Source organism: Panthera pardus, unplaced genomic scaffold, assembly GCF_024362965.1.
Source record: "Panthera pardus isolate Hobbes unplaced genomic scaffold, ASM2436296v1 HiC_scaffold_10, whole genome shotgun sequence".
NCBI classification, from domain to species: Eukaryota; Metazoa; Chordata; class Mammalia; order Carnivora; family Felidae; genus Panthera; species Panthera pardus.
Genome location: NW_026526655.1, coordinates 99,612,308 through 99,639,682, shown reverse-complemented (window position 1 = coordinate 99,639,682; position 27,375 = coordinate 99,612,308). Strand labels below are relative to the sequence as shown.

General features: G+C 38.1%; 1 pseudogene; it reads right to left on the bottom strand.

Moving 5' to 3' along the window:
• Window positions 1-7,238: 7,238 nt before the first annotated feature.
• The window catches only part of LOC109278826 (histone-binding protein RBBP4-like), a 62,863-nt pseudogene continuing 42,726 nt past the window's right edge, over window positions 7,239-27,375 (bottom strand).

The following is a 27,375-nucleotide window of genomic DNA, read 5'->3' as shown; positions in this document are numbered from 1 at the left end:
ACCACCTTCTCCTGAAATAAGTTTAACTGAACCTATCTACTGTCTGGACTAAGAGACTCGTTCAATAAGATGAAACAATCTACCAACTTTACTTTTGGACTGTGAAACTTCTGGGACTGTAGGGAAGCAAAATATGCTACCCCCAAAATGCGTCTCTTTGACATATGAATTATCTTAGGTTGAAGGTGGAGTGCTCAACTCTTTGGATATAAAGGATCCCATTTAAACAAATTTTATTCACGTGAGGCTTCCACTAGATCCTACCCAGCCTAAACCAGATCCAGTCCAGTTTTTAAACTGGACCCCGTCCAACTCCAGTCAAAACCACCAACAATTCCCAACATGGATTAGCAAACAGAGACTGTGGACTGGATACCAAACACTGGGGAATTCCCCACTGAGCCAAAGCCTAGGAAATCAGATTCTTGATGGAACCATCTGCCAGCTCAAGCTGACCCACCAAGGCCTGGATTGGAAAGCCATTTAGACCAGAAGCGTAAACCAAATAGAGCAGAGCTCAAACCAAGAGGAACTTACCAACAGCCCTAGGAAATGGTGAGAAAGACCATGAACTCAGAAGTGTTCGCAGGGTCCCATGCCCATGTCTCTCATCATCCCCAAATGCTGAGTTCACTTTGATCCCATTGCTGCCACCAAATCTGTTAAAAGACAAAAACTCAGTTGAACAAATGTGAAGATTTAATTGGTTTTATTCAATTATTCACAAACTGGGCAGCATCCCTTCTGGTGAACAGACAGGTGCTCTAAGGAGTTGTACAAAATGGAAGGTTGTTATAGGTAGAGGGAAAGTGTGGCAAGGAAACTCTCAGCAGGAGAACAGAAAGGATTGTTTCAGGCAAGGTCATCATTTTTTTGGGAGAAGGGGATGGCAGGCATTATATGATGCAAATTGTGCCACCAGTACTACTCAGGAAACTCCAGACTGACTGTTTTAAAGGGCAACCTTCTGGGAGAGGTTGAAACTTCAATCAAGTCTTCATTTGCTGGTATGGAAGCAAATGACTCAATTTTGAGCCTGTTTTGCTTTTTGTTTTGTTTTGTTTTCCCAACAAGTTCAGTATGAGCGGTCTCTCTAACTACTCCACTCCTATCTCCCACTGTACTCTACCTTACAGCAAATTGCTAGCCACCCTCCTCTACCCCCAACCTGTCCCCACACATACACATGATACATGAATGAGACCGTATAGTATTGTGATTTTGAATTCATATTCTGGAGTCAGTCTGTGTAGATTTAAATAAATCCAAACCCAATCAGTTATCATCTTTAAGTTTCAGTATATTTCATTAAAAATACTAATTCCCCTAACTTCTAATTTGCTTAGAAAATTAGATAAAATTATATATATATAATATATATATACCATATATATATATGGCATATATATATATGGTATATATATATTATACATATATATATATAATATATATGGTATATATATATTATACATATATATATAATATATATGGTATATATATATTATATATATATGGTATATATATTATATATATATGGTATATATATATTATATATATATATGTGTGTGTGTGTGTACTTAACAAGTAAATGCTACATACAAACTATTATTATTATTAGCATTACTAGTACTTCTGTGATGGTGACATTCATGATGATAAGAAGGAGGAGGTAGAGTTCCTGCTTGTGGCATTGTCTCTGCCTACAATGCCTGTCCACCTTCATTCATTCTGTGACAATTTTTTTTTTTTATGTCAACTTCATTTGGTCAAGGGATACCTAGATAGCTGGTAAAACGTTCTTTCTTTTTTAAAATGTTTATTGTATTTTTGAGAGAGAAAGTGAGACAGCAAGTGAGCGCAAGATGGGGAGGAGCAGGGAGAGAGAAAGAGAAAGAGGGAGGCACACAATTCAAAACAGGCTCCAGGCACTGAGCTGTCAGCACAGAGCCTGATATGTGGCTCGCACTCACGAATCCTGAGATCATGACCTGAACCAAAGTCGGTGCTTAACCAACTAAGCCACGCAGGTGCCCCAAACTTTGTTTCGGAGTGTGTCTTTGAGGGAAGAGATTAGTATTTGAATTGGTGAATTCAGTAAGCAGATGTCCTTTCCCAATGTAAGTAGCATAATCCAATCCTTTGAGGGCCTGAATAGAAGGTAGAAGAAGTGTGAATTCTGTTTCTCTGCTTGAGCTAAGATATCTATCTTCTCCTGCCTTTGGACATCGGTGCTCTTGGTTCTCTGGCTTTCAAACTCAAATACCCTGGTCAGACTCAGACTGAATTTCATCACCATCTTCCCTGGTTTTCTAGCTTGCACATGGCAGATCATGGCACTTCTGGCCTCCACCAAGCCAATTCCTATAATAACTCTCCTTGTACATATATGCATACATATATGTATTTATAACCTATTGGTTCTGTTTCTCTGGAGAATACTAATATACCTACCTAATTATATTTATCCCTTGGGATTACCTGCTCGGGTTGCCTGGCTTCCACACGATTTTATGAGTACCTCAATGATAGAGATTATCTTAAATTTAGCTGAGTCTCACCATTATTTAGCCCACTGCCTTTCTCATTTGTGTTCGGTATCTCTGCTTTTGAATTGAGCTCCCTGAAGACAAATCATCAAAATCTGTACTTGCCAATGTTGCCAATACCATGAGTTTAGAAGGCAACTCAAAGACTGAGATAAACTGAACCTAATCTCTCCACCACTCCTCATTTCTTTCCCCTATGTTTTTCCATAAAATATCCCTAACATTTGGCTCTTAAACAAAACTGACTCGAGATTCCAGTCTCTCTGGCCTTTGCCTTCTGGTCTAGTTTTCTTGTCTTATGCATTCAGCGGTCTCTCTTACCACATTGTGTTGTGAACAGCCAGCATCATGATGACACATCACTGACTGCCTCCAACATGCCTCCTGACAGCCATCTTCACAAATAAAATTTAAATTGAAACTATTCCAAAAAACATCCATGACCTCAAGAAGATTTATCAGTTCTCCTGGTGTATATAGTAAATGAAGTTATTATCCTCTCTCCACACAAATTCTGTCTGACAGATGGTGTTTTGTTATTTTAGGAAAGAAACAGTCCACTGAGTCTTTAAGGGTTTCTTTTAATAGTCCCATTGAAACATTTCCATAAATCTTTTGTTTCTCTCGAAGAGAGCACATGTAATAAAGTTTTCCTTGGTATAACTACAGAGAAACTGGCATCTCTTAGGGTTACGAGATGAGATTAAGATCACTGTTATGAAGGACTTCTGTCAGCTATCAATACTTTACAAATATGTGGCCAAAAAAGGAAACTCACGTTTTCCAAGTAAGTGTCGTGAGGGATATTTCTTCACGTTATGTCCATATCTCCATAAAACTAGCCATTTAAAATTGTTCCGGGGCACCTGGGTGGCTCAGTCAGTTAAGAATATGACTTCAGCTCAAGTCATGATCTCAACTCTTCCTGAGTTCAAGCCCCGTGCTGGTCTCTGTGCTGACAGCTCAGAGCCTGGAGCCTCCTTCAGATTCTGTGCCTCCCTCTCTCTCTGCCCCTCCCCCCTCACAGTCTGTCCCTCTCAAAAATAAATAAACATTACAATTTTTTTTAAATGAAATTGTTTTTGTCATACATGCATCTCTGTTTTCCCAATGTGATGTGCTCCTCACACTTTTCAGATGCTAAATGATAAAACTGAGTTTTATAGTCATTTCTATCCTTAATTTCACAAGAAAGCAAACTGAGAGAGTCAGAGTTAACCTCACCTAGGAAACCAAAGGTCCATCTGAAAATATAAACCAAATAGATAATATTGTTTTATGAATGAATCCCAGGAGACAGCAATCATGTGTCATTATTGATACATATCACAAGAGCCAGGCTATATGGTCTAAAATTAGAGATGATTACCAATGAGGATTACCACTCAAGGTCATTATGGACTGACAGCGCTCATGGGAAGGGAATGAGAATTTATGGAAAGCCAAAGAATGTGCAGGCTGCAGACATTTACACTCTCAGAAAAAGATCTTTTGAGCATTTTTCCTTTGATTTGTTGAACAGAAGATACCCAATTTTTCATTTTCAGAAGACCAAAAGAAAAATTACTCTACTAATTAAAAGATAGATTGAAATTAGTAGTTTTGCATTGAACATATATAAAATGTGTTAAATAATAAGCAAAATAAATGTAAAGATGTCTGTATTATGTTTTATGTATATAGCTTTATAGAAACTGTAAGTAAGGTAGACTGACTTGATATATTTTATACACATTTAGATTCTAAGTTAACATCAGTGGTCTTTTAAAATTGGGAGTGTAAGGTAGCTGAATCGTACAGTCAAAGTGTGCTGCCTCAGAAACTTGGGAGTAGAAATTTGGGCTACAGTTTGGGAGCAGTCTCTCAAAATCTAACACTAAGTTTTTAAAAAGTGCACACACAGTTTTGATCCTATAAACTCCATTGCTAAAGGTTGGCTTCCATATGGAACAAAAACTTCATACTTACAATACGATTGTGAAGTATGGCAAAAATAATTCAGTAACAACAGACTCACAGACTCAGTGGTTGGTGGTACACAAAAGTAATTATAATGTTTAGTCACTACAGCTTTTCTTTTCTTCTGAAAGGATTGTAAACCAGCTAGTCTCTCTGACATTTTCTACTGAACTGATTAAATTTTGGAGCTATACTGATGCCACATAAATGTTAACTTCCATACAGTATGTAGGGTCAGTGCCTTTCTGACCACATTATTTCAGTGATCTCCCTCTTCCTTGGTGACCAGAAGGAACAAGGAGAGTTCATAGGTTAATGTATTTGGTAAATTGTGGGATTCATGAATTTGGAAACTTGTGGAGCCAAATTTAATTGTCAGTAAAGTTGAGAGGAATATATGGCATCCAATAGGCAAACGCCAGGGGTTCTAGATACTCTGCAATGCGCGGGACTCTTCTGCATAAGGATGATATGCTACATTCCACACAAATGTGATCGTCCCACCTCACACTCCGTAGAAAAAAGTTTATTTGTAAATATCAGAACCTAGAACCACACTGGCTCTGATGAATAAATAAACAAAAATATTTTTTAGGGATTTAATACATACTAAAATTTCCAGGACTATAAGAGCCAATAATGTTAAGGTAAGATTGTTCATGATTTTTTTTTTATTGGAGAGAGAGAGCGCGAGAGAGAGAGAGAGCGCGAGAGAGCGCTTAAGTAGAGGACAGGGACAGAGGGAGAGACAGAATCTGAAGCAGGCTCAATGCTAAGCACAGAGGCTGACATGGGGCTTGATCCCACTACCCGGGGATCATGACCTGAGCTGTAAGCAAGAGTCAGATGCTCAACCAACTGAGTCAACCAACAGGTGTCCCTGTTTATGATTTACAGGAATACTATCAAGGTTTTATTCATGAATCTGGATAATCACGTCACTGACTATAACATCACTCATGATATTTGAATCGCCAAATGATTAACCTTATTATGTTGCCTTTGTAGCTATTGTATTTAATGTTTTTCTATGTGTAGAAAAAAATTGTATTTACTTGGCCTTTGTTTTAAATGTCAAGTAAAAAAGGGATAATATTATTCAGCTGAATATTATTTTACATTTCTTAAACTCAAACTTATTCTTCTAAATTGTGGCAAATATGTGGTCCTTTCACTTTACTGTGTAGTGCAGATATTCTAAGCATTTATTTATGGAATAATATTTTACTATGAATTGCTTTCTTTTGTTTTTCTTTCAGAGTTCAGTAAAAGCATTACATTGCTTTTTGGAATAGTGTTTATGGGTGGGTTATAGTTTTTATTTTTATTTTATTATTTTTTTCAAATAATTATTCTTTTTTGAGAGACAGAGAGAGAGAGAGAGAAAGAGAGAGACAGACTGTGAGCAAGGGAGGGGTAGGGAAAGAGGGGGACACAGAATCTGAAGCAGGTTCCAGGCTCCGAACTGTCAGCACAGAGACTGACGTGGGGTTTGAACCCATGAACTGTGAGATCATGACCTGAGCTGAAGTCTGACGCTTAACTGAGCCACCCAGGCGCCCCTAGTTTTTAATGAATATTAGGAAGATAAAGAAGTATTGAAATGTGTATTATTATCCATTAAGAAATATTAAAATATGTTAAAGAGGTTTTGTATCTGATAAGGTCAAGAATTAAGAAGTTATCGTAATATGATCTCTTACTCTGTCCACCCCAATTAAACTCACGAAGAATGACAAGAAGGTAGACCACAGGCCTCAAGTACAAGTCTTATGATCGGTCATTTGCAGTGATGTTTGTGAAAAGCAGAGTAACCCTAGAGAACGTGCCTCAGACAGTCCAGGTCTGGGAGCATTTTCTTGAAGTAGTTATTAACAGTGTGCCCTTACTCTCAAAAGTTCCACAGTCGGGATGATGTATTATTGATTCTCACTAACAGGCAGAGGATGTAAGTCAGTGTTGCTAGTGATTTACTTACCCTGCTGACCATCAGGCCACTAGGTACAGGGGCTTACTGTATACCTCATGTTGTTGTCAAACATAAATGCCTGGACTCAGACACCACACAGAACAAAAAGTACCTCTTTTCTTTTGTCACCTTTTAACACCACTCAGGTTTCACCCAGTATCTATCTAGAATCTCCCATTCCTGCCTGCACCAATTCAAATTAGGCTATTAGGTTGAATTATATGGAATCCATAGGTCAATTCTGTAGGTTAGAAAGAGCAGAATATTCACAATTTCATTCTTTTTTAATGTAGAAAAGCAATTTATTCCATTAAAAGCACTTACACAGTTAGTCATGGAGAGTAACAGGCCTGCTGGTGAAACAGGTCACCCAAAATAGAGGTGGTACCAAACTAGTGGTCAAGGACTAACTCCTCACTTCGCTCTATTCCTTTCTCACTGTAGCCTTTACTTAAAGGAGTCTGAAAAACTTGGGGATACAGCCTAAGAAGAAAAATAACTACACACAATATTCCCCTTTCTGTGATTACTTTAGACCTTTGTTACTAGAAAATTCCTAAATAAAACTTAAATAGAAGTTTGTGGTTTTACTGAATCAAATCCCCCAGTTCATATTTAGAAAACACCCTCTGTTTGGGTGTTGATGGTACCTATCATAGAGGGATAACCAAACACAGTCTGTGTCTCAAAACCAGTGTTAAATCAATGTCAGGATTGAGAGGGAAAAAAGGGGGAGTCTAAAATCACAAGAAGTACAGACATATCTATGATGCTTGCCCTTCTGGATCCACTTCTTCAGGGTCTGCATCATCATAAATGTACTCTGCCATTTGCCAAACCTGCATGATATTGTCTTCTGATACAGAAAAAATCACCCAAGGTTCATCAGGATTCCAGGAGAAATCAGATATCTTGGCAGCGTGACCGCCATGAATAAACAATTCTGCTGGCCTGTCCTCTGCATCTTCTGGGGATTGTTCCTCTCCAATTTTACTTAAATCCCAGACATTCAGTCTCAGATCGGTACCACTGGAAGCCAAAATAGTCCCATTGTGAGGCGACCACTGACCTTGGAATATTTCATCCTATGTGATTCAAAGGAATCCAACTTAAGTTTCAGATTTCTTAGATCCCACAAGGCAACAGTCTTGTTGGCTGATCCTGTGGCAAGAATGCAGTCACTGTAAGGACTGAAAGACAGGCAGTTCACTCCGGCAGCGTGAGCATCAACTGAGTGACGTGGTTTAGAAGTACTGTTTGAACGAGTATCCCAGATCATAAGTTTCTGATCATGAGCAACTGACCCAAACAGAGACTCATGGAGCAGATGCCAAGAAACATCTTCTGCTACTGCATACTATTACTATGCCCTGTAAAGATGGTCTTCACATCCACAACTTCCTTTGGAACAGCACTGATGTCCCAGAGGCAGATGGTAAGTTCATCTGAAGCACTAAGTAAGTGTCCACTGAGACTCGGGTTCCAAAAGAGCCCATAGCCTTCCTTCTGATGTCCACGGAGATGCAAGTCTGGGCTGCACTCTCCAGAAGGGTCTGCTATGGAAGGATGTTTTGTATGGTCAAAACCAAGAATATCGCTGAATGCAGTCTTTGTTACAATGATGCAAGGGTTCTGGGGAATATAGTGTACCCTGTCTACTTCTCCTTCCTGGTTGATCTTGATTTCTATTTCAATTTTTCCACTAACTGAACCCAAACCTCCAAATTCTCCTTTCTCACTGTCATAGTGGGAAGCATCATGGTTAGGGAGATGCACCCTGGCTATCACAAGGTGGTTTTGCTCATCTGACATGTGTGTTCCTAGGACAAGTCGATGAATGCTGAAGTCTTTCCCTTCTGGTCTGGTTATATCTGGAAGTCACTGTGCAGTTAGGCTAGGCCACTCCAGAGCATGGGTCGTCCCCAAATCGTAAAGAAAAGGTGTGGGTTTTTTTCCATACTTCGTACTCTTCGTTGATCACACCTTCTTCCTCTGCCTCATCAAATGCTGCTTCCTTGCCAGCCACAGTGGGCAGGCAAGCCAGGGGGATCCTTGGGTAGAGTATTGCGGGAGGGACGGGGAGGCTACAGGCCACAATTTCATATTCTTAAGCCTCTATATCCACTTCTTGGTATTATCCTGCCATCATCATGTAGGATGTGGTTTGCTATCTTTTGTTTGTTTTTTCCCTTAAGTACATGACGAGCATATTAGGCTGCTGAGATCCAAATTATCAAAAAGGAAAACATAAACCAAAACACAGACCTATGTTAATAGGTATCAGTAGTTGCTAAATGGACATATAATACATCATACTTGTACTTTTGGACATTTCTTTCCTTTTATTTCAAGCCAATTTTTTATAACCTAAATCTATCCTTTTGTTTCCAAACACAATAATTGAACTTAACCATGCAACTTAATGTTGTTATGTATCTCTCATAATTATGTTACTAATAGAAGGGGCTCATTCACAAAGGGCTTTGTATGTCCTGATAAAATATTGGTAATAGGGAGCCATTTAGAACTTTATGTATGCTTGAAATAAATACTTTTCCCAAATGGTCTGTCCTAAGAAGAATTCCTCCCTAAAGGACTTAGATACTAGCTTTCCTAAATGAGTAGCAAATCAGGTGCTTAGTCTGTACCTGCAAATATTCAGGTTTTTTCAATATTGTGAAGAGTGTGAAATACTAAGTGAGGCAGCTGGTGATAAAAGGGATATTTTTCTCATCAGCCAAAATGTAAGAACTGAGGGTTCTTACACTTAAACAGGTATACCTTGACCAAAAAACCGTGAGGCCAAACGACATTCTTGGATATTGGCCAAGTAAAAGCAAAATAAAAAGGCCTTCAGAGCTTGTAACTTAGACTTGAGAAGACTTTGGGATAAATGAAGATAGAAATTCCTAGTGTGGATTCTCAGTGCTGGGGCAGGGGGGAGTCGACAGTGGCAATGGTAGAGGTTGAATCTCCCACAAAGTGATCCCAGCAGAGAAGGGGGGGTGCAGAAACCAAGGCAGTGAGAGAGTCAAGGCTATTTCATTCATCCCACATTTGTTTTGTGACTATTTAAATCTAGACATTTGAGATGGAGGGAAAACATGACATCCCTGAATACACAGAAATTTTAGTCTAATATAAATAAGAGTTGTTCATTCATTCATTCATTCATTCACTCATTCATTCTCTTAAAGTCTTTAACCAAAGACCTGCAGGAACACAGAGGTAACTGGATAATGGGAAAATGAAGGGACATCTCATTAGAGGGTGTTGGAGAGGACTTAGAATAGGAATTGGGCTTATGTTAGGTGATTGTGAAAAAAAATCAAAGAAGCAGCTCTATATAGAATGCTGTTAAGAATTGAGGTTATTCCATGTTGGATGTATTAATAATTTTTACCTAGAAAACAAGGAGAGCAAAGAGAGGCTAAAGCTATGATTGAAAAAAGAAACATCAATGAATCATATTAGCCAAGACAGAGGATACTGGTCTATTTTTGTGGTTTGGGTAATACCATGTTTTTGCCTTGATTCATCAGGCACTGTGTGGCCTTGTCTGAGATTGGTGCTGTGTGAGATTATGCCCAATAGAAAAACACCAAGGTTTTTCTCTAAGTTCCAGGCTACCCTGAGCTCTCAGGAGCTATTTTTCTTTCTCATGTCATTTATTCAACAAACATCTATTAAACATCTTATATGTATACGCCCCTAAAGTTATAAGTACACATTTGATAGGCTCAGTCCTCAAAAAAATAGCTGAGTTTCATAGTTACAGAATATAAATTAGAATTATATGCTGATGAAGTGGCCCCAGTGAAGGAATTTTCAGGATGGTAGGGAATATGCCGTGAAGGCTCCACTGAAGAGGTAGCATTTTGCTGAATGTGGAAACTTTTGAAAGTTTCAGATAAGAAAGAACATTGTGGGCAGAAGTAGCAACTGAGAAAGTCCTCATAGATGAGAAGCCCTCTGAGCACCAAGAGAAGTCTGAGAAAGGCCTCATGCATTAGGCTGATGAGTCAACTAACACCTTTTTACTTTCCTTTTACCATAAGGAACTATGGAAGCATTTCATACAAAGGAAATCTATGATCACATTGGTGCTTGTCTGAGTAGTTTGTAGAGTAGGGTTAAAAATATATGTAGAAGGGTATGATTGGAGAACTAAAGATCATACCAAAAGAGCCTAGTACAGAGTCTGGCACGACCTTGGTGTATCCGGATGCTCTCGCCACATGGGTTCACCTCCTGCTCCCAAGGAAGATGTCCACCCTGTGGAAGCAAGCGCTCCCAGAGAGGTGAAACTTCAATCATAGAAGAAAGACTGATTTTTTTTTAAGTTTATTTATATCTGAGAGAGAGAAAGAGATAGAGAAAGAAAGATGGAGAGACAGAGACAGAGAGAGATGGAGAGAGAGAGAGAGAGAGAGAGAGAGAGAGAGAGAAAGAAAGAGATAGAGAGAGAGTCCCAAGCAGACTCCACACCATCAGCACAGAGCCTGACACGGGACTCGAACTCATGAACCGTGAGATCATGACCTGAACTGAAATCAAGAGTCAGGACACTTAACTGACTGAGCCACCCAGGCATCCCAGAAAGTCTGTTTTTTAAGGAGACAGAAATGATTTAGTATTTTTAGTAATTTTACTTGATTCTGGAGAAGGATAAAACAATTATGAGATCACAGGTCAGTGATGAGTATTGTCTGGTTTTAAAAAGCAGTCATTCCTTCATAACTTTTCATTAAGCCACCATTAAATATAAAAATTTAAATATTCTGTCAGCAAAACATTATTAAGTGCTGAAAAGCACCAGCAAAGGAAGACATGGAAACTTCTCAAAAGGTCTAAAATAGGATGGGTTCTAATCTTTCTTGGATAATTTCAGAGGCATCTTGTGTGATGATAAGGAAACGAAGTGGATGACCTCTCAATGTCCTTTACAGACTAGAAATTATCAGATAATGTAGTCTAATAAGTTCTTGCAGTTACCAAAATAGGAAAGGGCTTCTTTTTGATCTCTGTCATTTACTGTTTTTTTTTTTTTTTTCTGTAGAATTAAGGACTAACTGACTTTTAAGTTAAATTGGGTGTGAAATTTTTTAGCAAAAATTTAAGTTTTTTTTAAATCTAAAGTTTTTAAGCAAAAAGGTTATTATTTTTATTTTTTATGATTTCACAAATAATATATCCTTATTTTGGAAGGACACTGAAAATACAGTAATTTCCAAGGAAGAAAAAATATCACCCATAATTTCATCACCTATATATGTTTCTGTTTAATAATTTGGCATCTACTCATCTATTATATTTAATACAAGACATCACTGCAGGCCACATTCAATTCTTAGCCCTCTCTGGATTCAATTCATCCTCCAATGGTCTTATCTGAATTTCTACTCCTTCAAAAATTATTTTTTTGCTTTCCTTCTCATCACATTTGCTCTCAACTGTCATGACAAATCAGAGTGTCTTTTAGGTCATTTTACAATTCTGTTCACCACATCTACATTGAAGGACAGTGAATAGCTGGGTTGAGGAAAGACAGCATCAGTTGCTTTTTATTTATCAAACTACTTTCTCCTCCCTCAGAGCTTTATGTACCATTAAATGCAGTCCATTGAAAACTTCCCACAAAAATGTTCAAGGAATAAAATGGTACAAACAACTCAGGGAAACCACTTAGCCGTCTGGTATATCAACATCAAGGCTGTAGACAGCTCTCTAAAGATAACGGACATCAAAATAGAGGAAGTCTCCTGTATATAATGCAATACAAACTCACACATTCTACTATATTACATTAGTGGAAGCAAAAATTTCACTCAAGGACTTAATTCTGAAGCAAAAAGATTTAAAATTTTACATTATTTGTAATTCTTTCAATGAGGAAATTGAAGACAGTGTCAGAAGTAATACAGGTTTTAATTTTAGGCAAGGTAGGTCCAGTATGTACCAGCCGTGATCAGAATAAATTAAAAAACAAAAAAACAAAAAAAGTACAATCATGTCTCTATTAAGTTTTCATCTTTGGCTAACAAAAAGAAACTCAGTTAAAAATGAGACTCTTTGCCACAGCACCTGAGTGGGATCAGACAGGATTTTCGGGAGTAGTCATTTGTTGGGGCAATCTGTTTTCTTCTGCTAAGTGGCCTACTTCATTTTTTCCCTTTTATTCTTTTATTCGGCATGTCTGGGGGTAATCACTAAGTGTCTTGCATAGTGTTAAATACTTTCCATGGTGGTGAACTCTGAATGCAACATTTCATTTAGTCCTCATTATAAGCTTAAGGTAAGTACAATTATTATATAGATATTATATATGAGTCAATGGATTCCCAGAGATTAACTCATTTGCTTATGTTAGACTGTTAGTGAGTGTCCCCAGGCAGTATGTCATCATAGCCATCATGGTTAATGCCCAAATAGATGGCCCAATCTCATTCTCTTTATCAATATTTTTAAAAGGGAATAATATTTGTCACCAGCATCCCATATATATTTATATAATTTTTTTTACCTTTGGGGGGAGATGGATATGTCCATTACCTTAATTGTACTAGTGGCTTCGCACATATACATCAAAATTTATCAAATTTTAAACCTTAAATAGTTGCAACTCACTGCATTTCGGTTATACCTTACTCATGCTTTAAAAAAAAAATAAATAAATTATAGGGGTGCCTGGGTGGCTGAGTCCCTTCAGTGTCTGACTTCGGCTAAGGTCATGAACTTGCGGTTTGTGATTTCGAGCCCCGCGTCAGGTTCTGTGCTGACAGCTCAGAGCCTGCAGGCTGCTTCCTATTCTGTCTCCCTCTCTCTCTGCCCCTCCCCTCTTGCGCTCTGTATCTCTGTGTCTCTCAAAAATAAACGTTAACATTTTTTAAATTAAAATAAAAAACAAATAAAATAAATGAATTCTATTTTCCTATATGAAGAGTGAGAGACTGCTCCTTGAAGGGAAAGACAAAGAGCGTCAAGCAGATTGATATGAGTAAGTTAAAGAAAACTTCTTGGAGACAGAAGGTGCTAGAGAAGCACAAGGACCAATTCTAATAAGCATAAACATTCAATCAACATGTTGTTATGATTATTATTAGTAGTAGCAATAGTAGTATGGAAATGAGTAGTATGGAGCAAAGTATTTTCCTTTCACTGGGTACCTGCTTCTCTGTCATACTCTGAGGAAGACAGAAAAAGGGGTAGGAAGCGGAATCAGAGGTCTTTACTTTGATCCATGCAATAAACATATACTAATGATCTACTGTTAGATCAGGCTTTTTATTAAATACTGGGGATGTAAGGTATACAAATACAATTCATGTTCCTGTGGAACTCTTTTACAGAGGTAGATATGGAGTTCTTTTATAGAGGTAATGCAGTATACTACAGAACACAAAAAAAAGACCTCAGTCCAGCTAATGGTAAAGTTGAGTTATAGACAGGAACATTTCCTAAAGGCAATGTCTTAAAAACTTAGTAAGGAATGATCTGATTAAGAAGGTGAAAAACTGCATTGCTAATAGTGACCACTGTGTACTAAGGCACACATTTGAAAGTGCCGACAATTTGGAGAATTCCAAGCATTTCAGTGTGGCTTCAGCATGGGCAGGATGAAATGTTAAGGGAGAAAATCAATAGGGACAAACATGGTTGTAAGTGATCAAACAGAATTCTATATCTAACGTTAAAGTATCTGGATTTTATTATGAATAATGAGATAGGGTTAAAAAATTTAAGACTAGATTTAACTTGTGTGATCCATTTCAGTGACTTCTGCATATATAGAATAAAATATGCATGGTCTTTGAAATTTATGTAATAAACTGTGCAAAAGATATCTATTTTAAAAGAGTTATAACAGAGTAAAACTAGTTTGAAGACAGAAGGTGCTAACATCCTCCTTCTGTGACAGCTATAGGATTTTGTCTCGCCACAGAAAATCAGCTAAAATGTGAACCATTCTGGGTGTCTGTTATATTACCATCACTTTTCTTATTATGGGACCAGCATTGACTAGAAATTATTAGTATCTTAGAAATATGAAATCATAAAACGTCAGATCTGAAAAAAGTCTGAAACCACCTAGCCAAATTCCATTTATAGATAAGAAAACTTAGGGTCAGTGAGAAATGAATTCCCCAGTGTTGCATAATCAGAAACACACAACCGCCACTGCCTGGTCCTGATCTCCTTAATGCTCACCAGGCTGCCTCACCCGCTACATTTTCAGCACCTATTACTGATAGTTGATGGAAAAATATTATTGATCATTTGAAGATTAGCATCTGTAATGACCAGCATATAAAAATCATACGAATATACACCTGAAATTAAAGTAACACTGTGTGCCAACTATTTTTCAATTAAAAAAAAAACACATTAAGTTGTAGAACAAACAAACAAACACATGAAGGTATTTTAAACAAGCAAGATTGATGGACAAGAATTTATGGTAGGTTTTCCAAAGTTCCTTGTCACATGGTTGCAACAAAACTTACACATGAACATTTTTCAAATCAGTGACAAGTTGAGGTATTCAAAAATGCACATAGGCTTCTGGCTCAAGATGACAGACATCTTTTCTTCTTCCCCAAAGTTTATTAAAGAGATAGCAAAGAAATCACAATAACAAAATAACAACAACAACTACAACAACAACGTTTAGAACAATTATTATGCAAAGGAGATTTTCTAAGGAGGTTTTCTAAAGAGGATGACAAATAAAAATTCCAATTATACAGGCTTGATTTTTACACCCTCCCCTAAAAATAAAGACTATCCTAATTAGGGGTATTTAGGCTCTGGGTATATAACCCTTTGATTTCCTCACTAATTAGTTAAAGACAGCTGTGGCCTTAAACTGAGCACTTGTCTCTATTGTCAAAATATTTTAATCCAAGAAAGCTAATGACAACCCATTTTCCTTTAAACAAATAAGCACTAACTCAGTGACAGAATCTTAACATTTTAAAGAATCTTAAAGATGGTATCTCCAGTCAATGTACCTTCAGATGTGGAAATAGGACACAAAGACATAGATCTAAGTATTTGAACTCAGAGTCCTGTGTCTTCAATGACAGGGCTGAAGGGCTGCCTGTGTTTCCCATTTCTGTGAATACTGCCACTTGACCTAGTTCCTTGACAACTCTCTTTCTGACTCTTCTTAGAACATATATCAGCAAGTTCTTTGAAATTTATGTTTGAACTAGATTTCAAACCTGCTCGCTTTTCCCCTTTTTAATTACATCCACACTAGTCCTAAGTCAATAATTATTTATCGTGTTTCCACAGTGCGCCACGTACATTTGCACTTGCTGGTGTGAGACAGTCCCAACACTCAACAAGCTTACATTAGATTTGAAGTAATAATATGAAAAAAAAAAAAAAACACTAAAAAAATCAGGTAACAGAGTGATATGTGAAACAAATAAAATCCCAGTTTAGATCATCAGTGTTTCAGTAAATCCTAGGGGCTACCTTTCTTTTACACTCCAAGAGTGCCACGCATGGCCCAGGTCACATTACCTACTCTGCTTTGTCATTATGGTTTCTTGTAGTCATTCCCAAGTGAGACAGAGGTGGCGACATGCAAAGGGATATACAGTTATCTGCAGATTCCACTTCTGAATGGACCTTATAAGGAGCTCTGCAGACACACTTGCCAGTGAAACAACTACAACTAGTGAATATTATAAAACAAAACAAAAAATCAACCTTTAAAAAATTTAATGTTTATTTATTTTTGACAGAGACAGAGACAGAGAAAGAGAGAAAGCGCGAGCAGGGTAGGGGCAGAGATAGAGGGGGATAGAGGATCTGAAGCTGGCTCTGTGCCCACAGCAGAGTCTGATGTCTGGTTTGAACTCAGGAACCATGAGGTCATGACCTGAGCCGAGGTCAAGAGTCTCACGCTAAACCAATTGAGACCCCAGACACCCCAAAATTAACCTTTTAAAGTCTCTAAAAACTGCCCTTAGGACATACAGCAAACAAAATATTTATTCAAGAAAATCTAAATGTCAATAAAAATTGCATGATGACTCTCTTGCTCTCTCCCTCCTCCCAATCTCCAGCTGAGCAGGGGAGAGCTCCACTCTGAGTGGGTGAGACCAAGAAGACTAATCCCTCTCCCCCAAACTCCCAGGTAAGGGCTACAGTAGCTTTCTAGGAAGGGCCAATGCTAGCCTTCTTCATCTCCCAGCTACGTTTCACAGAGGCTAAATTCCAGGCAAGTGCAGCCCAGAGGTTGGGAATCCCTTCCACGCTCAGTCTCAATTTGTAAGGTGAAGGCTTTCCCTCAAGTGTGCAGAACATTGCTGAAAAATCACCCATACCCTACAGATATCTAGGGAAAATGTATGCCTTTCCTTCTTCATTGACTATAGTGACCACACCTATTCCCTATACTTTCAGATTTATCATTATACCTAGACCAAGAGAGGCACTCAAATGCTTGTTGAAAAGAGAATTAAATAAAAACTCTCTCTTTTATTTCTAGTTATATAATCTTATCCATCGATATTGGGTTAAATAGTTTCCCTCCTCGATTCAGGTCCTTCCCAGAATCTCAGAATGTGACCTTATTTGGAAATAATGTCATCACAGATGTAATTAGTTAAGATGAGCTCATACTGGAGTAGGGTAGGCCCTTAACCCAATATGACTAGCATCCTCACAAGAAGAGAAGAAAAAGAGATAGACACAGGTTGGGACAGAAATTGAAGTCATGATGCCAAAAGCCAAGGAACACCAAGGAATGCCAGCAATCACTAGAAGGCAGGAGAGAGGCAAGGGGCAGATTCTACCTCTGAGCCCCCGGGAAGGAACCAACTTTGCCAACAAATTTTGGACTTTTAGCCTGAATTGTGAGGGAATACATTACTATTGTTTTTAGCCTCTAGGTTTATGGTATTTTTTTATAGCAGCCCTAGGAAGCATACACCATCTTTTTAGATTCAGCTCAAATGCTATCTCCTACTTAACTCTTCCTTGATTCCATCTGGACTGAGTGCTTCTGAAGGAAAAGATACAACTTGTTCGTATTTGTACCCTTACTGTCTAACATACAATAGGAGATTTAGTGCCGCCTTTTGAAAAGATGAAGTTTCTTCCCTCTGGAAGCAATCTTTTCCTCTTCTGAATGCTCACAACACTTAATAAAGGAAGACAGAAAGAAGCTGATTCACGTTAGTGCCAGGACAAAATAGTGACCGTGGTGAAAAGATGTAGAACAACAACTGCAGTCCATAATAGATAACCCATAATATAGACTGAATTGATAGAAATGTGAAAGGCAGCAAATTGTTACACAGTGTTTTTCATGATTCCTAGGAACTAGGGCAGGATCCTTAGTATTTTTCCAAGAAACACATTTTTGTCCAGGAACTCTTGAGACCCACGGTGAAATGGAGAAGATTTCTCTCTAAGAGAACATTCCCACTGGTGCAGACAGGAAGGATAAGGTAGGCATTAATTTGGGGTTGTTCTCTCTTAGGAGATACCCAGCTTAGGCTTATGATCATTCTAACATCCTATACCTGGAAGTGAAAACAACAGAATGAGCTTTGACACATGTGGCGGGGGTCCCTTTCTTCTAGTCATGGAGAAGAGTGGTGTAAAATGCTAGGTGAGAGCAGAAAGCCTGACATTTTATTTGCATCTTCAGGAAACATCCAAGGGACTAAGAAAAAAAAATAACCTCTCATTTTTAGTGTTCAATTTGTAACAAAATACAATCGTAGAAAATCTTATTTCTTTCCCTGGATTTTCTGTTTCAGTTTGCAGCTCCCTGGCAAGCTTATTATGACGATATAGACCCAGAGAATGGCTGACATTCTCCTGAAAAATACAAACCTTAATGATACATTTTATGGTATATGATTTGAGATGCTCATCCTTGAGTGTGCATAATGCTCTGAATCATCATTGTTTTGGCATCAAGATATGATTGATATTAGATGTTATACCTAGTATTTTGTCACCTTCTAAGAGGCAACTTTTAAAATTGGATTCTTTTGAACATTTACCAACTGCACGATATTATCTCTGGAGGAATGAATATTTGGATAATTGGGAACTCTAAAACGTTGATGTAGGGATTTATGATTTGGATAAAATTACCTTCTGCAACATGAATTTTTGAGAGACTGGAAAAATTCTTACATCCCAAAAAGACTCAGAACTTATGAAGTGTATCAAGATATATTCAGATTTATACTGAGGCTTTATTGCATTTTTCATTTAACAGATTTGTGCCTCCTTTGATCTTTGATCCCAAAAGACTCAACCCAGCACACTACCATATCATATGAAACATGTGTATTTTCATGCTCAATGAAAGGCAACTTTTAAACACTCAACGCTGTTTTACAAAATGTCTCATGTGAACTTAAAAGAAGATTTTCATACAAGACAACTTTGAAAATAATCACTACAATTTCAAATAACATTATCGCTTCATGTTTATTACAGTGCTTACAATTTCACCATTCTTATCTTCACCTGTGATCATAGCTCAGTGCACCCACCAGAAAAATAGATGGGTTCAACCTTTAATTATCATAATTTATTCTTTATCATTGTATTTTATCAATAAATATGTCCTTATCAGACTTTTGATACTTTTTCATGGTATTTTTTCATGATCCAGATCATATTGCTGAGTTCAAAGTAGATCTAGATATAAGGCAAAGGTTAGAAATCCCATACTGAAGCTTATATTGCCAATAATGACATCCTTTCCCCCTTTCTTTCACCATTGCCAGATATTGATTGAGCTCATTTTATGTGTAAGGCATTACTTTCTAAATACTGAATAAAATTCAAATGAGTAAGTCATAAAACCTGAAACCAAAAAGTTTAAAACAACACCTTGCTTTATAAAGCAATGTGTATTTAAGGTAGATTCAAGTAATAACTGCAAAAGGAAATCAGAGGTGAGAAGCCTTTGTGGATTAGGAAAGTCTACTGCTAAATAGGTATGGGGTTGAAGTTCATCTTGACTGTGATTTCGGAACCAAATATATAGACTTCTTGGGGGACCAAGGATTCTGATCTTTGAGCTTCGGATATTTGACTTAATTTTTCTGAAATGGCTTATAAAAGTATAAAAATTGTTATCTATGTCATGATGAAAAAATGTAAGAGACTCTTTGGCCCTAGAAAATCTTATACAAATGGTTATATGCAATAATGAGGAACACAGGTAGATTTAGCTGCAGGAAACTCCAAAAGGAAACAAACAAACATGGAAATGAGACATGAGCAATCACTTTCATACTTCCCTATTTTCCATTAGTGGTTTTTCCCCCCCTCCGGTCTCTCTTTTCCAAAGCTTAGTATTCTGTGCCATACTGTTACATACATTTCAAGACTGAAGTACACTTAGATAATATATATGTGAGCAGTTTTCTCTTGCACCCAAAGGCCCAGGAGAGGCACCCTGAAGCTGCCCCTTGCAGCTGAGCTGCAGCAGCTGGGAGAACCAGAGCTCCCAGCTTCTCCTCACTCCTCCTCACAGGGCTTCAGCCAGAGAATCTCAGCTCTTGCCTGATTTTTGTTGGTTTTTAAAGCTGGACTTCTGTATATCTTTTTTAACAACAACAACAACAACAACAACAACAACAACAACAACAACAAAGGATTTGAAAAGAAATGTTTAACTATTGGTCTATTTTAATGCTGTCATTTTAAACATGAGAAATATGAACATTTATAGAGATTAGGAGTTCCACAAGGTCGCAGCTAAGAATTTGAAAGGAAAATTAGGAAGGAATTAAATTTAATTTTCACAGTGGAAAAATCATTTTGCTTAGCCCCCATTAGTCTTATCTTTTATTTCTCTTTCTCATGAATCCAGACCATCCGAAGAAGGACAGAAATTGTCTTCTAACTTTGCAGCTCAATGCTCATAAGTACAATTACACATGTATGTACAAGTCTCCAAAAATGGGCCAGTGTTAAGAAAACCCAGCTAAGGGGTGCCTGGGTGACTCAGTCGGTTAAGGGTCTGGCTCTCAGTTTAGGCTTATGTTATGATCTCCCAGTTCGTGAGTTCAAGCCCCATATCAGGCTGTGTGCTGACAGTGTGGAGCCTGCCTGGGATTCTCTTTCACTCTCTCTCTGCCCCTCCCCAATCTCTCGCTTGTGCTCTCTCAAAATAAATAAATAAACTTTTAAAAAACTAACTGAAACAAGTACCAAATAGTTAAGTGCCAATAGTTTGGTACCGATAGTTAATTACCAAAATTAGAATCACTAGTAGTAATAATGGTAATGGGAGAAGTTGTAAATTTCTAGGAGTAAAAGAAGGTGGATAGAATTGATATATATTGATATAATCAGCTATTTAGTTATTACACAAGTTAATGTTTTTAGGAAACAAATTCAAAATAAATGAATTTCAAGATAAATCTTGCGAAGACACTTATTAGTGTTCTGGTAAGTTTACATCATGAGAAAAACATATAAAGTCATTTTAATACTTTGTGTCTGACACCCTATAGAGTTCTGTTTATCAGTAATTGGAATATTCAAGTTAGTTAAATGTAGTTCCATCTTGCATATTATCTTACATTTCAGAGGTGCAAGATTCTCACAGAGAAACATATTTCCAGTCTGTTGGTATTCGATATAAATGTAGTCCAAGTCAAATATGAAAAGGCAACATCACTATAGAAAACTATAATAACATCAAGAAAAACCCTGAATCAAAAGATACCCTTCATTATTTCACAAATGATGTCATTTAGTATGGCACAAATTTGCAGGCCAACCAACCAACCTATTGGGAGGCACAGAGTAGCCTGTAACCTAACATAACAGAATGACTATGTCCTTTGTAGTTAGATGGACTGAATTGCAAATTTAAGCTCTGAAAGATATCTTTTTGAATCTGCATTTCCTTGATTGTTTAATAGAGAGAGCAATACCTATAACGATAAGGGGATAATTAAATGTAATCATGAAATATGCAAATCTCATAACCAGGTTCTTGTCACAAGGTACGGTAAACTAATATTCAATCCAACTATACATTAATAGTTAAGTACCAAAATTACAATCAATAGGAGTAATAATGGTAATGGGATAAATTGTAAATTTCTAGGAGTAAGAGAAGACAGATAGAAGTAACACCATATAATCTCTTCTCCCTCTCAGACTTCTACAAAAAGATAAAAAAAAAAAGAATTTATAAAATGGCATAAACTGTGACAAGGAAAATGAGAAAAAACGTGACCCATGGGCAGGAAATTTCAACAATTACTGGATCATGGAAAGGACGTGAAGACACATCTAGGGATGCAGCCTCAAACTTGGCCATGTGCACTGGGCTCTATATAGCCAAAGAGGTTGCTCGCCTGTTGCAGAGCTTGACATTTCGAATGTGACGTTTATAATTCACATTTAGAAATCGGGCTAAAATGTGGGCTGTTATGAGCATCCACTCCTAAATCATGGGTCTAATAGAACACAAGTAGGTGGGAACAGTTCATTCCCAGTGAGCACACAGAATGCTCCTGGCAGTGTGGTATCTATGTCCAGACAAAATGTCCTTCTGCACAGACAGGTATTTAACATCTGGGGCAAAAAAAGACCCCTGAGGAGAGCTCTACCTAACCTGATGTTAAGAGCTTTCCCAGGACCACAGCCTGCCTATCAACAGCCTATCTATGAAGAGTGAGCAACCTGGCCTTGCTTTTGTTCCACACACACAACAGTCCAAAGTAAAGGACCCACAGACCTTTCAAGAAATTTGAAAGGCTCTGATATGAAATAGAATGAAGGAAAAGGAACTTAAAAAAAATAGCTTCAGAAAAATGTATGCATTTTATATGGAGAGAGAAACAGGATCTTGTGAAACAGAAAAATCACAGAACTAGACATTAAAAGTAGCATTAAAAATAGAACATATAATAAACGAGACAGAAGACTAAGGTCAAGAAATATATCTGAGCATAGAACAAAAGATTATATAGAAAATGAGAAAAGAGATAAGAAACAAGAGGACCAGAGGAGAAACCAATAAAAGTTCCAGAAAGGGAGAATAGAAAAAAATGATGAGGAAGAAAATCAGTAAAGAAACAATTTGAGAAAATTTTCCACACCAGGAAGGCTATAGGGCATTCAAATGAAACTTAGAGCAAGAGTACCACACAAGACGTATGAAAATAAAATCAGAAATCTGGATGTATCAATTTTAAATTGCAGATTGTGGAGGATAAAGTGAAGGCCCTAAAAGTGTCCAAAAGCAATGAAAAAAAATACTTCAGTCATAAAGGTATGAAATATAGAGTGGCCTCAGCCTTTTTCTTAGCAACAATGAATGTAAGAAGACAATGAAAAAATACCTTTGGAATTATGAGGGAAAGAGATTTTTCAACCTAGACTAGAATACTTTGGAAGACTACTATAAAGTGAGAAGACAGAATAAAGACATTTTCATCATGAAAAGACTCAAAGAATTACCTTCACTCACACTTAGGAAATTATTCAAGGATATATTTTAGCAAGGTAAGAAATGTATCTAATTAAAAGGAATACATAGACTCCAGAGAGAAAGAAAAGTAAATCTTATGATGAGAGTTCCAGCCAGGAAGCTTCTATTAGAGCAGAAGAAAAAGTTTGGGAGGGATTTCTCTTGAAAAAAGGCGATTCTATGAATGGAAATGTCAAACATTTTCAGGAGATAAAGGACAGAAGTTTAAGCACATTGCTAGAAGGTGCAGACCAACATAGAACTATGAATTTAAAACAAACAAAACAACAACAGAACCCACTTGGTAGGAAAGAGAGGAGGGCCCTGCATAGGAAGGTCACATATTAACATGTGAACTATTTCCTCATCGGAAGTAAACAGCATCTAACTCTGATGTAAGAGCAATAATTAATAAAGTAAGAGCAATAATTATTTTGTGATGTGAAAGAAAATGCCATAAAGTTAAGCCTAAAACAAAGAGAGAGTCATTGTGTCCACAAGTGGGGAATGGGGAAGGAGGGATGGTCACTGTTGCCTTTCATTGTTGTCTTATTTGAGAATTAGTTTGATAAAATAAACAATGCATTTAAATAGGCATTTAATGTCTTCAAGATAGAGTTTTCCCATAAGTGGACATTGAGATGTGTTTTCATGTGCAAATAATTTATACTGACATCTTCCTGGGAGAAACCAGGAACACAGTCGTCTGACAAGGACAAGGAAGGAAAAGAGGTAAAGAGGTGATTTCAGCAAGTCTCAGCCTCAGGTTGATCCCCTAACATCTGGTCCTGACTGTAGGCAAGGGAGCTGGGTTTTTCCACTCTGCTCCAGCTTCCAGTCTAGCTCTGCTAAGAGCTGTGCTGCCGGCAGATGAGAGCAACTCAATCTTCACATATTTTCATTTCTGGTAATGCAAGCAAAGTAGCCCTTAGATAGTCACTGAAGAAGGGCAGGTGGGGCCTTTAGAAACACAAGAACAATAAACTGGGGGAGGGTCACACAGAATGGGAAAACAGATCTGAAGAGATCTGGGCGAAACACAGTGTCCACTACAGAATGTAGTTCAAGATCATTGGATTTAATAGTCCAGCCCATGTTAGTAGGTCTAAAACTAAAATACTCTTAGCTGCTTTTAGTTCTAATGGGTCATCCTCCCAACTTCCCCAAACATATTTTAATAAATCTCTATTGAGCTCCTATATCCCCTGTCTTCAAACAGCAAAATCCATTAAATCGCACAAAATTTATTGTTATCATAAAGAAATATGCTGTGAGAAAGGCACTGGACCTGTTTCATACCATTAGGAGGTGGTTTGGTGGGGAGGGGTGGGATAGTGTTCCAAGGAACATTTCTAAGGGGAGTTGATGCTGGTGTTGAAGTACGAATGTCTTAGCTAAGCAAATAAGTGAGAAAGGTCTTTCCAAGGAGAAGTCACAGATGTGAGCCATATGCAGAGGGGGAGATCTGACTGAGCTTGGCACGATTTGGGAACTGCAAGTACTTCAGTGTGCAAGTACACATCCACTTATCAGCTTCTTTTAACAGGCTATTTGCTAATGGCAAAAAGTTAGACATGATCATGAAAGTGGATGCGGTAAGATCGCCAATGTCTTATTTTCACATTATATTGACCTTTCGTATGCATTGAAAAGCAATAATATTTTCTAATAAATCAGCCCACTGATTAGCCCACTGATTAGCCCACAGTCTAATAAATCAAACCCACAAGCAAGTTACCCTTTAAAATCTTAGCCTACTTCTCATAGAAAACACACACTGTGAAAGCACTGGTTCACCATACATGGCGGGCTGCACAAGAGATAAGAAAGCACATTCATTCCTGTTATCATTCACCTCTGGTACTTAATTCTTATCAGGGACTTTGTTGCTAATTCTATAACTTTCCCATCCTTGCTACTTATGAACCATTTCACATTGGGCAAGTTGTTTCACCTTTCAGAGACCCATATTTTCCCAGCTATAAAATAAGGTTGAATACAGTTAACTTGTAAGGTTATTATGTGGATGAAAAAAAATTAGATCATGTGCACAACATAAATAATGGAGGCCATGACCCCTGCTACTTGCTAAACAGATTCCAGTTTCTTTCACTTTCAGATTATGGACCCTACTTATATACTATAACTTCTACAAGAAACTATTTCTTGTTTGGGTTCCATGTTCCAGATATACTGGTTGCATTGTGTGCAATACTCATCCTCAGAGGAAAAATCTGAGACAGGTATTATCATTCCTCCATTTTACACATAAGAAATTTTAGGAATAAAGAGATGAAGTAACTTTCCTCAAGTCACAGGCTATGTGGACAAAACCCAGGGTTCAACCTAGCTGATTCTGACGAAAAACTTGAGTCTGTTCCACTACAACAGAGCTATTTTAGCACCTGAGGTAACTCAGGATCAGCCATGAGTAATGCCTGGATGTGAAAATTTGTTTTCAATGTTCTTAAGAAGCATTTTCACAAGATCAGAGAAAAACAAAACATTGTATTTGAGCGCTGGCAATGCTGCCCATACTGGCTCACAAAGGTGGTCCTTTTGTATTTGTATTGGGTAGCCAGAGTAGGTAAACAGACACTGGACAATCAGAATGAGCATAATGCTTCTATGCTGATGCATGGTGAGTCACCCAAAGCTGTAAAAGTTAGAAGGAGGATTATACAGTAATGTAAATTTGCTTGCGTGCTAAACCATGGGACAAGATCTGAATGTATGGCACTCTAAAAGGAATTGAAATTTCTGGGGGTCAGGATTATTTTATACTGATTTAGACACTGCTTGCGGAAATTAAAAAAAAAAGAAAAGAAAAGAAAAGAAAAGAAAAGAAAAGAAAAGAAAAGAAAAGAAAAGAAAAGAAAAAAAAAAGGTTTTAGTGGTATGTTAGTTGGGTGCTACAGAAGCTGACACTGAAATGCAGGCAGGAGGGCAACAGGCTTGCAGGAGAAGTAACATCTATGAAAGCAAAAGGGAGGAATGATGACGCAGGGTCTGTCAAGAAAGTGTGATATAAATGCCCATGGGGGCTACGGAAGGATATTAGAGTAATCCTACAGTGAGCAGAAACTGCTCTCTCCTTCTGTCAGTCTTGTCCAGTCACTGGCTGAGGCCACCCCAAAGAGAACATGAACTTAACTCAAAGCTGAGGCACACTTGAAAAAGTGAACTGAAGGAAGCTGCCAGCTAACATCACTTCTCACACTGGGCAACGAGCCCTTCCTTGAAGGAGAATTTCAGAGTTGCGTCTCTTTGTATCTGTCACAACCCATACTTTGTACCCTGTGGATTCACTGTTCCATATACATCTGGAAAACGCATGCTTGTGGGGGTAGAATTTAAAACAGGAAGGTAGAGGCTGGAATTCTCTCTCTCTTCCCCACTCCCATCCCAGGGCTGCAAGTGGTACTCATCCATCTATTTCTTCCTTCATCTTTTCAAATCCCCACTCGACTGTAACCTCTACTGGTCTCAGTGGGCAGTTTACCTTAGGTTGTATCCCAAACTCTTTCTTGAGGGATGTGAGTTCCTGGCAACCATAGTCTTCTCAGGCCAGTGTCCTGCACTTACTCATTCACAGTTACAATCGAGCAAGAAAGGAACCCAACTGGATACCTTCACATATTCCTTACTGCCCCTGTTAAATAACAGCTGCTCTAGCTCCTCCTGCTGATGAGTTTCAGTGGTCTGCTAAGACACTGACTCCTTTTCTGGTCTGCTGGTCCCTGGATACAGGGGTTCAAAGCACCAGGTAGTAGTCAGAGGTTTTAGTTCAATAGGATGTTTACTGTGTCTGTTGGCAAGAGTGTATACTCCCCCTGTTGGCCAGGATCTCTAATTCTGCAGAGCCGAGAGTGGAGGGAATGAGAAGCACAGAGTCTCCTTGGGGCATCATTAGAATTGGGAATAATAGCAATTGGAACCATTTCTGCTTCTGCCCCGATTCCCAGACCTATGCATTCTTGCTACTAGAGACACAATGCCACAGACATGTCTCTAATTTCTAGAAGATGGTATTCTAGGCTCACAGAAGACTGCCACCCAGCTGGCACTTAATTAGTGCCTTAAAAGCACCATTATGATGCTATATTCGGTAGCTGCTTCCAACTGGTATGTATGAGACAATGAGTGGATCCCAAGCTCACAGCTCACGCCTGCTCCTTCGTTGCTATGAAGTGGGACCAACCAGAGGCAGTCATCTGATGGCACATCATTTAATAAGGCATTTTGTGTACTCAGTTGATAGTGGCCCTCAGGTAGATAATACTCTGCTGGTATTCATATGTGAAAGAAAAACCTTCACACTGCATGCCTACTCCCATAGGCCCATCCGAATGTCTCTACCCCAGACCGCTTTGTCCTTGATCTTCTACTTTCTATTCTAAGCCCCTGACAGCTGACCA